This window comes from Tenrec ecaudatus, chromosome 6, assembly GCF_050624435.1.
Source record: "Tenrec ecaudatus isolate mTenEca1 chromosome 6, mTenEca1.hap1, whole genome shotgun sequence".
NCBI classification, from domain to species: domain Eukaryota; kingdom Metazoa; phylum Chordata; class Mammalia; order Afrosoricida; family Tenrecidae; genus Tenrec; species Tenrec ecaudatus.
In genome coordinates this window covers 7424449-7436890 of record NC_134535.1, presented here as the reverse complement: position 1 = coordinate 7436890, position 12442 = coordinate 7424449, and the positions used below count along the sequence as shown (strand labels likewise).

General features: G+C 54.7%; 1 protein-coding gene across 1 annotated transcript in view; it reads right to left on the bottom strand.

Annotated features, from left to right (window-relative positions):
* The window catches only part of A4GALT (alpha 1,4-galactosyltransferase (P1PK blood group)), a 47797-nt gene extending 35816 nt beyond the window's left edge, over window positions 1–11981 (bottom strand). Inside the window, exon 1 of the mRNA XM_075553534.1 lies at window positions 11881–11981. The gene's annotated coding sequence lies outside the window, so the exon portion shown is untranslated. The remainder of the gene's footprint in view (window positions 1–11880) is intronic.
* Between the last annotated feature and the right edge of the window lie 461 nt (window positions 11982–12442).

Below are 12442 nucleotides of genomic sequence, written 5' to 3'. Positions count from 1 at the left end.
GCCCCCAAGGCCGCTGTAAGGAAAGGCCCTTGTCTGCGGGTCTCTGGAGCAGGGGACACTAGCAGTAGGGCCGGTGGCTGAGAGGATGAAATGAGATCGAGCCACAGGTGTCTGGCCTCCCACCCCAACTCAGGGCTGGCCTTTGAGCTGGTGGGTAGGCTACAGGCACCCTGCAGGGGGACTGGGCCTGCTCTTCCCAACGGAGCCTGTTCAGGAGTGTAAGTCCGGGTTGGAAAAGACCACCTCTCCTGGGACGCTTCCAGGAGTTCTGCCCTGCACAGGCGTGAGACCCAGCGGGCTGTGGTGGCCCAGCTGGGAACTCGTGGGGTCACAAGAGGGCGGGTATGCTTCAGAAGGAAGAGGCTCCCCAGTCCTGCGGCCGGCTCAGCGGAGCTGCGGGCCCGGGGACTTGTTGGGAAAACAGACGGAAGTGGACAGGAGAGGATAAGACACTGTTCTCGGAGGATCAGACGAAGTAGAAAGGGCACCACTCGCCGGCATGACAGACTCGGAGGCTCAGCCAGGAGCAGAGTGGCGTGCCTGGGCCATGTGGTCACTCCGTGTGGCCTCTCGGGGCATAGCCGAGCTTGAACCAGCCCTGCCGCAGCTTGTCAGCTGATGGGTGCTGAAAGGCACTTCCCCTAAAAGATCTGGGGGAGGTGAGGGGAGGGGGTTGGTAACATCTGTCAGCAGGGAACAGCCGGCCAGCAGGGCGGACTCTGGGGGACGGCCATCGAGCAGCTCACAGAGAATGCACTGGTTAGCACACAGTCAGAGGGAGCCCCAGAGGTTGGCACCCCTCTTTCTCCACTGTGGCTTCTCCACTCCAGCCCTGCCCCTCCTTCCCCAGCTCCGAATGGACCCAGGGCTGGGAGCCTCCCACCACCCACCTCCATGGGGACCTACTTCCTGGGATCCGGTTTCTCCATCTCCTGGCTCCTTCCCATCAGTTCACACATGGGGCTCTTCCTTATTGAAACCCATACACACACCCACACCTAAAGTAAACATTCCAAACAGAAGAAAACAATCTTTTATCCAACTCTCTCTCTCTCACACACACAGAACACCGCAAAGCGCACCACACACACACACACGCCAAATGCCAAACGATAACCTGGCAGAAATTCCTGGTCACTAAGAGACTGCACGAGCAGCAAACCCTTCACTGATGCACTTAAGCAAATCACTAACCACCTGACGAGACGCCAGAGGTCCACTGTCTTTGGCCTAGTCACTTCAAGAACTAACAGGACGCGCAGACAACCACGGGCCACCCGTTTCCAACAAGCATGCGTGTCTGTGGGCGTGCCCGCGGTCATCATTGCTGGTTGTCTTTTGGTCCCAACTCATGGTGGCTCCTGGGTGTCAGGGGAGACCTGTGCTCGATGGGTTTCCAGAAGCATACTGCCAGGATTTTCTTCTGAAGGGCCTTTGGAGATCAAAGGACGCATTGCAGGAGACCTCTTTAAAGAGCTGGAAAGCAAGGGTATTACTAGGGGGACTGAGGTGCCCTGACCAAGTCCTGGCACTGTCCATGGTGTCAGAGGCACGGGAAAGCTGGGCACTGCATAAGGAACGCGGACGAAGAATCGATGTACTTGAATAACGGTGCTGGCAAAGAATATTGAAGGTTAACCACAGCCTGCCCAAAGAATAAACAAATCTCTCTTGGGGGGAGTATGGCCAGAGTGCTCCTTATTGGCCAGGACGGCGGCGACGGCATCTTAGATACTTTGGGCCTGCTGTCCAGAGAGACCGGTCCTTGGAGAAGGACATCATGCTGGGTGAAGTCGAGGGGCCGATGAAAGGTCCTGGATGAGACGGACTGACACAGTGGTTGCAACAAGGGGCTCTAACTTAGGAACCATCGTGCGGCTGGTGCAGGGCAGGGCGGGCTGTCATTCGGTTGTACTTCGGGTCCCTATGAGTCTGAACGGACTTGACGGCACCGAACAAGGGCGGCCGCAGCCTTTGGGTGTGCTTGAACCTCCGTAGTTCAGTTACCAACAAGCATGGAATCGGTTCCATCCAAGGGAAATAGGTCTCTTTTCCTCCCTCTCTTTCTTTTGACCAGGGGTGGGAGCATCCAGCCCGTGGCTCATGAAAGACTCATGAAGTCATCAACACAGTGAAAATGGCGTGCCTCATCCAAATGAAGCCATTCTGGCTATCGCATCAGGGCTACTCATGAAACAATTGACCAGAAGGGCCCGAGGATGATGTGATATTCAAATGGCCCTTGGAAGAAAAAAATTTCACCATCCCTGTTGTAGATCGATAGATGTGTGTGTGTGTGTGTGTGTATGTGTGTGTTAGGCGTTATCAAGTTAGTTGTGACCCCTAATGACCCTCTGCACACCAGGATGACACAGAGCCTGGTCCACCAACATGCTCACAAGTCTTGCTATGTTGAGCTCATTGCTGTAGCCCTGTAGCCATTGCGCCCATCTAGTGATGGATCTTCCTTTTTTTCATGGACCCTCTACTTTATTAAGCATGTAGTTACCTAATCTGGTGTCGCCTGGAGACTTAAGTGTGGGAAACAGAAAGGTTACTCCCCAGGTTGCCCCCCATGTGATATGCCAAACCTAAGGTGCTGCTGGCTCACACATGGTCCATGGCTATGCACTTGGACGTGAGCTGCTAAAAGGTGATCTTCCCGAGGGTTCTCAGCCTGTGGGTCGCAACCCCTTTGGGGAGCTTCCTGCACTCAGCATCATTGGACGGCTGCGTGAGTCTGAAGAGGAATGTGTGAAGTGGTATGGACATAGTGGCAATATCGGACTTACGGACTTGATCTGGGCTGGGATGTTTCTCAATATTCAATTGTTCTTCTCTAAAAGCTGTTTCTTATACACATATGAGTGTCCATGAATTTGTTTCTCTCGGCAAACCCGGACTAACACAATGTCCTTCACTGAGGACTGGTACCTATGGTAAGGTGCCCCAAGCATGGATGGAGTCTCACCCTCAGCACCTCTAAGGAGCACCCTGGCTGTCAGAAAGGGGACACCTAGGGCACCCATAAATAGGCGCCCTAACAGTGGACTCAAGCAGACTGTGATGGGTTGAATTTTGTCCACGTAGCCATCTTGACATCTACGCCTGGGAGTATAATCCTATTTGGGAATGGGTTTTCTTTGCTATGTTAATGAGGCGAGGTGGGTGTGGCGTGTGTCTTCTATCAGTCTCAATCTCCTCTGGACCTTCAAAGAGATTAAAGGAGCAGCATGGGGAAGAAGTAGAGATTTCAGAAGATTACCAAGTCATATGATGATCACGCAGAAGCAGAAGCTCAGAAGAGCCAAGGACCATCTCCCCTCCCCCCGCCCCCACCAAAGAGAGAGAGAAAGTCGCCCCCCCCCCCAGTCGGCACCCTGACTTCAGACAATCATCAGACAATTAATTTGTTAAAGGCACCCACTTGCTGTATTTCTGTTATGGCTGCACTAGTTAATCAAGACAGAATTTGGGACCACAGTGGAGCACTGCCCTGCAGATAGTCGAAGTGCGGAAGGAGGGATGAGACTGGTAATGGGTACACTGGAAGGGTCTCAGGCGCCTAACACAGCCCTGGTGGCCTAGTGGGTATGGGCTGGGCTGCTAACTGCAAGGTCAACAGCTCACAGCCACCAGCCTCACCAAGGGAGACAGAGTAAAGAGTTACAGTCTTGGACACTCCCAGTTCTCCTGTCCCACAGGGCCACTATGATTTAGTGTTGACTTGACGGCATGGGTGCTGAACTTGAGGTGCCCAAGAGCAAACGCCCGATTGCCTGAAAGACGCTGCCCGTAGAATGATGGATGGCAGAGGCAATTCTGGGGAGGGCGGAGAACAAAGTGAGCAAGCCATAAAGAGTGTCCATAGCAGGCTCTGCACTGAGCTCCTAATTAACTACGGGTAGCAGTTTGATCCCAGCAGCTGTTCTGAGGAAGAAAGAGGTGGCTGTCTCCATCTGGAAAGATGCAAACTCCCAGAAACCTCCAGGGGCAGTTCTGCTCATTCCCACAAGTAGAATCGCACTGGGTGCCGGTGGGCATGGTCTGAGAGAATACATAGGTGTCAGCGATAGAACGCCGCCAGGAATGTGGATGTTAAGTGCATCGCTTTTTTCTAATAAGTGGAATTTTTTTTGTGAATTAGGTGGGGAGGGGGGATGGTTTTGGCACTTCGGGCCATCAACTCTGCATCCATCCATTCAAATCCCGCATCTACGGGCCCTACCCTGACCCTGTGAAGGGTGCTTCTGGTGAGGCTTTCAAAGACAATGATGACCGTGACACTGGACCGTGGGAGGAGGGCGAGGCAGCTGAAGCACTAGCAGAGAGCTCGTCTGAATTACGTCCACACGTTTGGTGGAAGGTCAGCGATGAACGTAGATACCTGGCTGATGCGATTTCCAAGCCGGGGTTTGAAGGGCAGCGTCTCCTTGCTGCTGCTAGTGCCACGTGAGAGGAAAGAAACGGAACGGTGAACACCAAAGACCAGAAGGTTTGGGCAATTCTGTGGTACAAACCAGGGGCCCGTGTCCTAGAATGCTCGGCAAGGACGAGGCTCCGCCATCTTTTGCTGAGGAGATTAAGCCTGCGATGGACGGCTATGTCTAACCACCCAGGCAGATAACCCATCAGTTCAGACTAAGGGACACAGAGAAGCACAAGGAAAGAATGCCATCTGCCTCCCGCTGTCCTACGAGCAGGAACCAGCCCCAGGAGTCTTCCAGGGTAGAGCTTCCTGGGTCTTAAAGAGCCGGGTTTTCTCTGCTTCAGTTCTGGGAGGGGGGACAGGAGAACAGGGCCTGCAGGTGTCATGGGGAGGTGGCATGGGGCTGGCATTGTCACTCATCTGGCCTAGGAGGATGGGGTTGGCTGGAACAGAGAGAGCAGTCGCTGTCCCAGTGGACTGACTGCACTGAAGCCCAGGGCTGAGGGCCCTCCACCCAGAATCCAGAGAACCAGCCAACGCACACAGGCTGGGGCACAGAGCCCTGGTCCAGATGGCTTCAATGAACACAGGTTATTTGCAAGCCTTTAGAGGTCATAGAGATTGGTCCACTGGGCTTTGGGCTCCCTCGTTGCTTGCTATTCTTTCTTTGCCTCAAAAGACTCCTGTCTGTAATGGAAACGACCACCTTGTGTCTGGTCCATTGCTGTACTTTAGAAACCAGAGAAAGGATACAAAACCCAACCGCCACTGAGCCCATTCAGACTCAGAGGGACCCTATGGGTCAGGACACAACTGTCCCTGTGGGCTTCAGAGTCTGTAACTCTCTACAGGAGTAGAGAGCCCATCTTTCTCCCATGGAGTGGCTAGTGGTTTCAAACTGACGACCCTGTGGTTAGCAGCCCAACCCGTAACCACTATACCACGGCTTCTCCTTAGTTTAGATACAGACAACCTATATCCTAGATGATTTCACAAGTTTCTCTGATGAAGAGCAGCCCCCCTCCCACCCACCATGTTGGATTTAGATGATTCCGAAGAAGAAATCTGGCCTTGAGGTGGATTTAAGACTTGGGGGATGATGTGCTGGGGTGTACGTGTTTTGCATGTGGGAAGAACCTGAATTGGGGGTGGGGCAAAGGGTGGCATATTATGAATTGAATGGTGCCCTGCGCTCTGCCCTCTAAATATGTGTTGTCCAGTGTAACAAGGGTCAGCAAGCCAAGAGGACGGCAGCCAAGGAGATGGAGGGACACGGTGGCCACACAATGGCCTTAAACACAGCACGGATTGGGATTGGGAGGGTGGCACAGGCCACGCCCCTGTTTTGTTCGGTTGTGACCTCGGGTCCCTATGGGTTAGAACTGGCCTGATGACATTTAACAACAACAAACACCCGGTTATTATCCGGACACAGCATCTGTTATGCTAATGAGATATGACTGGGGTGTGTGTGTGTGTCTAAGTCAGTCTCTCTTTTGAGAGGAGGGCTACCAAGCCATAGGAAGAACTTTTAGGAGCAGAAGCTCAGAAAAGACAAGGTCCTTCCTCCCGAACCCAGAAAGAGAGGGGCACCCCAAATATCAGGTCTAGATCCTGGAGCAATCGAGACTCCAACACAGTAGAAACCTCTTCGGTTGAAGTCTGGTGAGAGGCCAGGGAACAGAGACCAGAGGCTGGGCCTGAGGAGGGATACACCATCTCTGTCTCTTTCTGGTCTTTCCAGGGATGGAGCCAGAGTGGGCCCCGCATTGGAGGCTCAATTTGTCACCCCGAATATTGGGTCCGAGCCCTGGATCGATGGAGCCTAATTAGTGACCACTCCAAGAGGAGCACTCACAGAGACCTCTGGGAAGTCAGATGAGCGCATCAGCAGCAGCCACAAAGGCTGCTTAGTGGGTACTCCACTGACCAGTCCCCAAGCAACCATTGTCCTAGTTTTCCGAACAATACCAATCCCATGCAGGTGGGCTGTCTTTCTTAAACTACACGAGGAGCCACAAAAAGCCATAAAACCCAGCGAGCGCCTGAAAAGAAATTCTACAATTTGTTATCTTGACGTTTCCTTCCCAGGCGACCGCCTCCATCAGCCTTACACACTAGCCAAGAAAGCGGGAGCCATCGAATGAGCTGAAGCAGGAGTCAACCTGTTCGTGAGCACCCCAAACTCTGGTGTGAACCCTTGGCAAAACAGCTAAAGCCAACCATGATAGATACAGAACCCGCTGCAACAAATCCGATGGCACTTAAACAAGGCCCCCCGGCTCCCCATTCATAAGAGAAGGCTTTCCACTTGAGCTGGCCCCGAATCCAGGCTTCTCACCCCCGAAGCAACGAGAAAATGCATGTCTGTTTGTGAAAAGCCACCCCTTTTGGTATTTTCATCACAGCCCCAGGGGACTAAGCCGTGTGCAAGCAATCGCCGAGGTGCCACATTCCATTCTGTCACACATAAAAGCCACCACAAATCGCAGGTGACTCTATGGCAGTGGTTCTCAACCTGTGGGTCGCGACCTCTTTGGGGGCAAACGAACCTTTCACAGGGGTCACCCGATTCATCACAGTAACAAAAGTTACAGTTATGAAACTAATGTTATGGTGGGGGGGGATCACCACCACATGAGGAACTGTATGAACGGGTTGTGGCATGAGGATGGTGGAGAACCACCACTCTATGGCATCTAACTGAACCCCCCAACCAAACTCTGCCATCCAGCCAGTGCTGACTCATCGCAACGCGCCCCGGGGTTTCTCCAGTCTGAGACTGACTGTTGACGGGAGTAGAAACTTCAGTCTTCCTCCCGAGGAGCTGCTGGGTGGTTTCAGACTGCCGAGCACCAGGATTGCAGCCCAACGGGAAACCACGACACCCCCAGCGCTCCTAGAGGCGTTGAACTACAGCCACGTCAACATATAAGATGGGGTGGGAACTCAACTGCGCGATAACTTACAAATGGGCACCTGTAAGAAGCTTATCCCCGCCCTGGCCTCAATGCCGCCCCTCTTCTTCAGGGCTTGTTGTGAGCTTCCCAGGCGATTCGGATGCATCACAACCCCACAGGACAGCACAGAACTGCCCCTTTGGCTTCCAAGGCCGTTGTCCTCCCAGATGGACCAGACTCCTCTCCCGCAGAGCTGCTGAGAGGCTCCAGCCATTGCCCTGTCAACCATGGTGCCAACTGGCCTCCTCCTGTGGAACCTACCTCCCTCTTCAAGGACAGCTATGGCGGCCTTGCCTCTGACCGATGGGAAGGGCGGGGCACCTGAGCCAAGGGAAGCCACTGAGATGCTTCTGGCATTTAGAGCTGGCACTGAAAGAGCCCTTCGCCATGTGGCTGAAGAGGTGAGGTGGCTACCGGACCGCCCTGTGGAACACTGGAAACAGGGCGGCTGGTGGCAACGGAACATAAAGTCTCGTCCCTGGCGGGCTTGGGAGGTGCTGACCGGTGCTGGTCCGGTACAGGTACAACCTCCAGCCTCTCCCTTCCGAGGGAGACCTACAGTCTGATCAGAACGCCGCTCCATTTCGGCTCCCAATAGGAATAGGTTTCTGTGATTTGTAACCCCGAGAAGTGAGATGGATATGAACCAGCAATTCTTTCTCACCCACCGCAGCTGGTTAAGGATCTTGGAACTAAAATGCTCAAGGGTGCAAGCGAGGTAGGTGTGCTCATGCACCTCCTGAGGAGGTGCTCTTGTCATGGGCCCTCTGGGACGCTGGCTGCCTCTGTCTAGAACTTCCTGTCCACTGACTACTGGGCAATTCTCTTTTCAGGAAGAACCCAGCAACACACTATTGCACACATTCAATGTCACACTCTCTGGACGCGCCAAATCAAAAAGGTCCCTGTGTGATGTCATTGTATACTGAGAAATAGGAGCTCTGGTGGTGTAGTGGTTAGGTGTTAGGCTGCTAACCTCAAGGTCAGCAGTTCAAAACTATCAGCTGCTTTTCGGGAGGAAGTTGAGGTTTCTATTCTTGTAGAGAGACAGTTTCCTGGAAACAGGGTATCCAGGACAGATAAACCAACCCCTCAAGACCAATAATGAGAGTAGCGATACCGGGAAGGTAAGGGGAAGGTGGGAGAGAAAGGGGAACTGATCACAATGACCTACATATATTCCATTCCCTGGGGGACAGATAACAGAAAAGTGGGTAAAAGGAGACATCGGGCAGTGTAAGACATGAAAACATAATAATTTATAAATTATCAAGGGTTCATGAGGGAGAGAGGGTGGGGGAGGGGGAAATGAGGAGCTGATACCAAGGGCTCAAGTAGAAAGCAAATGTTTTGAGAATGATGAGGGCAACAAACATACAAATGTGCTTGACACAATGGATGGATGTATGGATTGTGATAAGAGTTGTACGAGCCCCCAGTAAAATGATTTTAAAAAGAGAGAGTCTCAGAAACACACAGGGGGCAGTTCTACCCTGTCACTGAGTCGGCATGGATCTGATGGCAGGGAGTGAGATGGAGAATTAGGGGGGGAAACGTCTGAGAGAGGCGGTCACCACATATGAAATTATGCTAATGGAAAGAAGCCTGTCCACAAAAGCCTGCAGGTATGTAAAAAGTATTTAGGAGGAAAAGATCTGGGAAGAGCAGCACCTTTGAGCAATAGTGACTGTAGCCCCCTTCTCCCACAAAGGAGCGCTGGTGGTCATGCACTGGGCTACCCGCCGCAAGGTCAGCAGTTTGAGACCACCAGCTGATCCTCGGGAGAAAGCAGGGGCTTTTGACTTCCGGTAAGAGTTAATCTCGGAAACTCACAGGGGCAGTTCTACCCTATCCTATAAGGTTGCCGTGAGTTGGTATTGATTCAATGGCCCAGAGTTTGGTTTTGGGGGGCTTCCTCATACCCCTCCTCCTCTCAGTTCATTCATTCAAGGAACATTTGGTGAGTAATTTTCTTTTCAGGCCCGGCACTTGGCACCAGACACTGGACACTGGGATTCAGATGAGGTTCTTTGACTCAAGGAGCTTCCAATCTGGAAGGCAGAAGGGCGAGAGGGGACAAGACCCTGAGGGCCACCAAGAGGAGCCAGGAATATACTTGGAGACTTGCAGTGTTTTTAGGAGGTAGAGGGAGTACAAAGACTGGGAGTTGGTGGCCCAGGAAAACCGAGGGATGGGGGCTGGAAAGATTGGGGGGCAGTGAACTGTTTCAACACCCTGAGGGCCCCTCTCTTACCTCAGTCCCTGTCCTAGATGCCATCTTGTCGCACTCTGCCCTTTTCCCAGCTCAGACCCCAGGGGCCCTGAATATTCTAGAGTCCAAACCTGGGGCCCCAGCGGGCGGTGTGGGAGAGTCTGGCTGAGGTTGGCATGGTGACTTACAACCTTGTCCCATTTTCCCTGTGCGCTCCCTCCAGAGGTTCTGTGGCCAACCTGCTGGCCCTGGGGCTCAGCCTGCACACACACTGACTAATCTATGGGGCAACATAGTATTCCACCGAAACAAGGAAACTAGGGCTTCAGACCAGGTTAAATGGTTCCAGTCATGACCAACAAAGTCCTAACTAACCAGACCCCAATTTTACAAGTTTTAGGTGAAGCAGAAGGTGTGAGGTGTTGGGTGGCTTAGCCAAATGTCAGCAGTTCAAACCCAGCAGTTACTCCCGGGAGAGTGAGTGGCCGCCTGCTTCTGTAAGACTTCCAGCCTCAGAAACTCCATGGCTCAGTTCCACTCAGCTCTACAGGGTCATACTGAGCTGGAGCAGCCTGGGATGGTGATAGATTCGGATGTGTTGGGTTACCGGAATGGAACAGTGTCAGAGACTCCAAAGAGACCCCACTGAGCCTTTTCAGGAGCCAGAGGCGGTGGCTGGACAATTCCCAGGACTGAGGCACACAGTGTGGCCTCACACACCGATGGCCACCATCTTGGAGTGGGGCACTGTTGTTTCTGATGTTGCTGTTAATGAGACCGGTTGGCAGGCACACTGCCCTGGTTTTCTAAGAGAGAGAGGTTGCATTTCTAGCGGGGGTCTGACCGGTAACTTTTCCCATTCTGGTTCACTGACACTTTCTTTTGTGGCCCATGCGGAACCAGGAAGAACCAGCTCCAAGCCCAGAGGGAAAGAAGACACATCTTCCCGAAGACACACCTGAGTTTGTCTTCTGACTGAGCGGTGCCACTGGCTGAGAGGGGACCTGCCCGCTGGGGCAGGTTCAGAGACATGCTTGGGACTAAAAGGAGTATGGGGAGGAGGGGGAGGTGCTGTGCCTCATTCCGTCTCCCTTCTGCATTTTAGCCTGTGGCTTGAGGACCCCTCCCTTTGGTGGGGGACACTGGGCAGCACGCAGTCTGGCTGAAAGGGATGAAGGGCTGGGGCTGGGGTAGGCTTGGAGGGAAGTGGGCAGGGGTGGGGGTCTGCATAGAGTCCTGGCCTTGGGAGGTAGGGCGGCTCTTCATTCTTCAAGGGCAGCGGACAAAGGGGAAGTGCTTGGCAGCTGGAGGAGACACCAGGAGGCCAGGTGAGCCTGGATCCACAGGTGCCCTGGAAATATCTGATGAATAACAGTGGATCTTTGTGCCCCAAGGGGTCTGGGGGAGGAAGCAGAATAGGCGTGTGCCCAAAGGAGAGGGTGTGTGGCTATTTAACTATCTCAGAGCCAGAGGCCCTGCAAAGAGATCGGCATTTCTGCCCTCAGGGAACAGACGAAGAAACTGAGGCAAGGCGACTCCTGCCTGCCCTGAAGGGGCTAGAGGCTCTTCCAACCGTGACACAGCTTCCACTAGGACTTCAAGGGAAAGAGGGAAGGAGAGGCAGTCGTGACCCCATGCCAGGGAGCCCGGGATTTGGCCAGAGACTCCTCCTGCATTCTCTGCTTGCCAGCCTTGTCCTCCCCAATTGCTTCCACCTGGAGGGCCTCCAGCAGTCCACCTTGGACCCCTCTGTGTCCCCCAGGCCCCAGCACAGAGCCTTCAGCCCCAGATCTCTCTCTCTCTTTTCACTCTCCCCAGTGAGACTCCAGCCTCTAGGAACAACTTCGTGTGCCCCTGGGGAGGAGCTGGGTTTGGGGTGGAGTCGCCCTCCTCCCTACACCCTGAAGAAGCCATCTCCCTCCCGCCCCACCCCCTTCCCGATGCCCCCCCTCCAACTCCTTCCCAGGTTCCCTCTCACACCTCCAGGCCCCCCTTCCGATCCCATCATCTCTCACTCCCCAGTCCCACTGCGGGTCCCATTTCGCACCGAGGTCCCCTTTTCTTCCCGAGGCCCCCCCTCGCCCACCCGGGACAGGGCCTGTCCGAAGCTCCCGCCTCGCCGGCCCCGCACGGTCTGGAGGCCGCGCTTCAACTTCGGGGCGCGTTCCTGGGACCGCCGCGCCGGTCGGAGCGCGCACAAATGTCACCCCCGGAACAGGTGGCCCGGCGGGCGGTGGCCTCGTCCCCCACCCGCCCCCGCCCCGCTCCCGGCCGCTCACCCGCCCGGGCTCCTCCAGGCGCCTTGTCCCGGTGCGCCCCGCACCTCGGGCTCCGGCTCCGCCGGCGATGGCCAGTGGGCGGCTGGGAGGAGGGCGGTGGCCGGGGCAGTGCCCAGAGTCGCCACCGCCGCCCCGCCCTCCAGGCCAGGGCGGGGCCACGCCGTCCGCCCCGCCCCCTCCCCCCCTCCCTGGGCCCACCAGGTCCTCCGGGCTCCAGGGCCAGGACTGCCCGGAGGCACGGAAAGGCAGCGTTGCCGCCAGACACGGGTTAACCAAGCACGCTGCGCGCTGTCAGATTAATCTCATTTCCTCCATTTAGCCCACAGCACCAAGCGCCCCGGACTGTCACCCCACCCAGAACACGGTTGTTAGCTCACCTGGTTTTCTAAGAGAGAGCCACATCCCCAGTTCTGGGCTTGCCAACCTGCCCCCTGCGTTTCCAATGTCAATTGTCCAGTGCTCCCCTTCATGACCCCCTGTTCGTCCTCCTGACGGTCCTACCCACCTCCGCCCGCACACGCTTCACCCTCCCCGAGGTACCCGGCTGCTCAAACCCAAAACC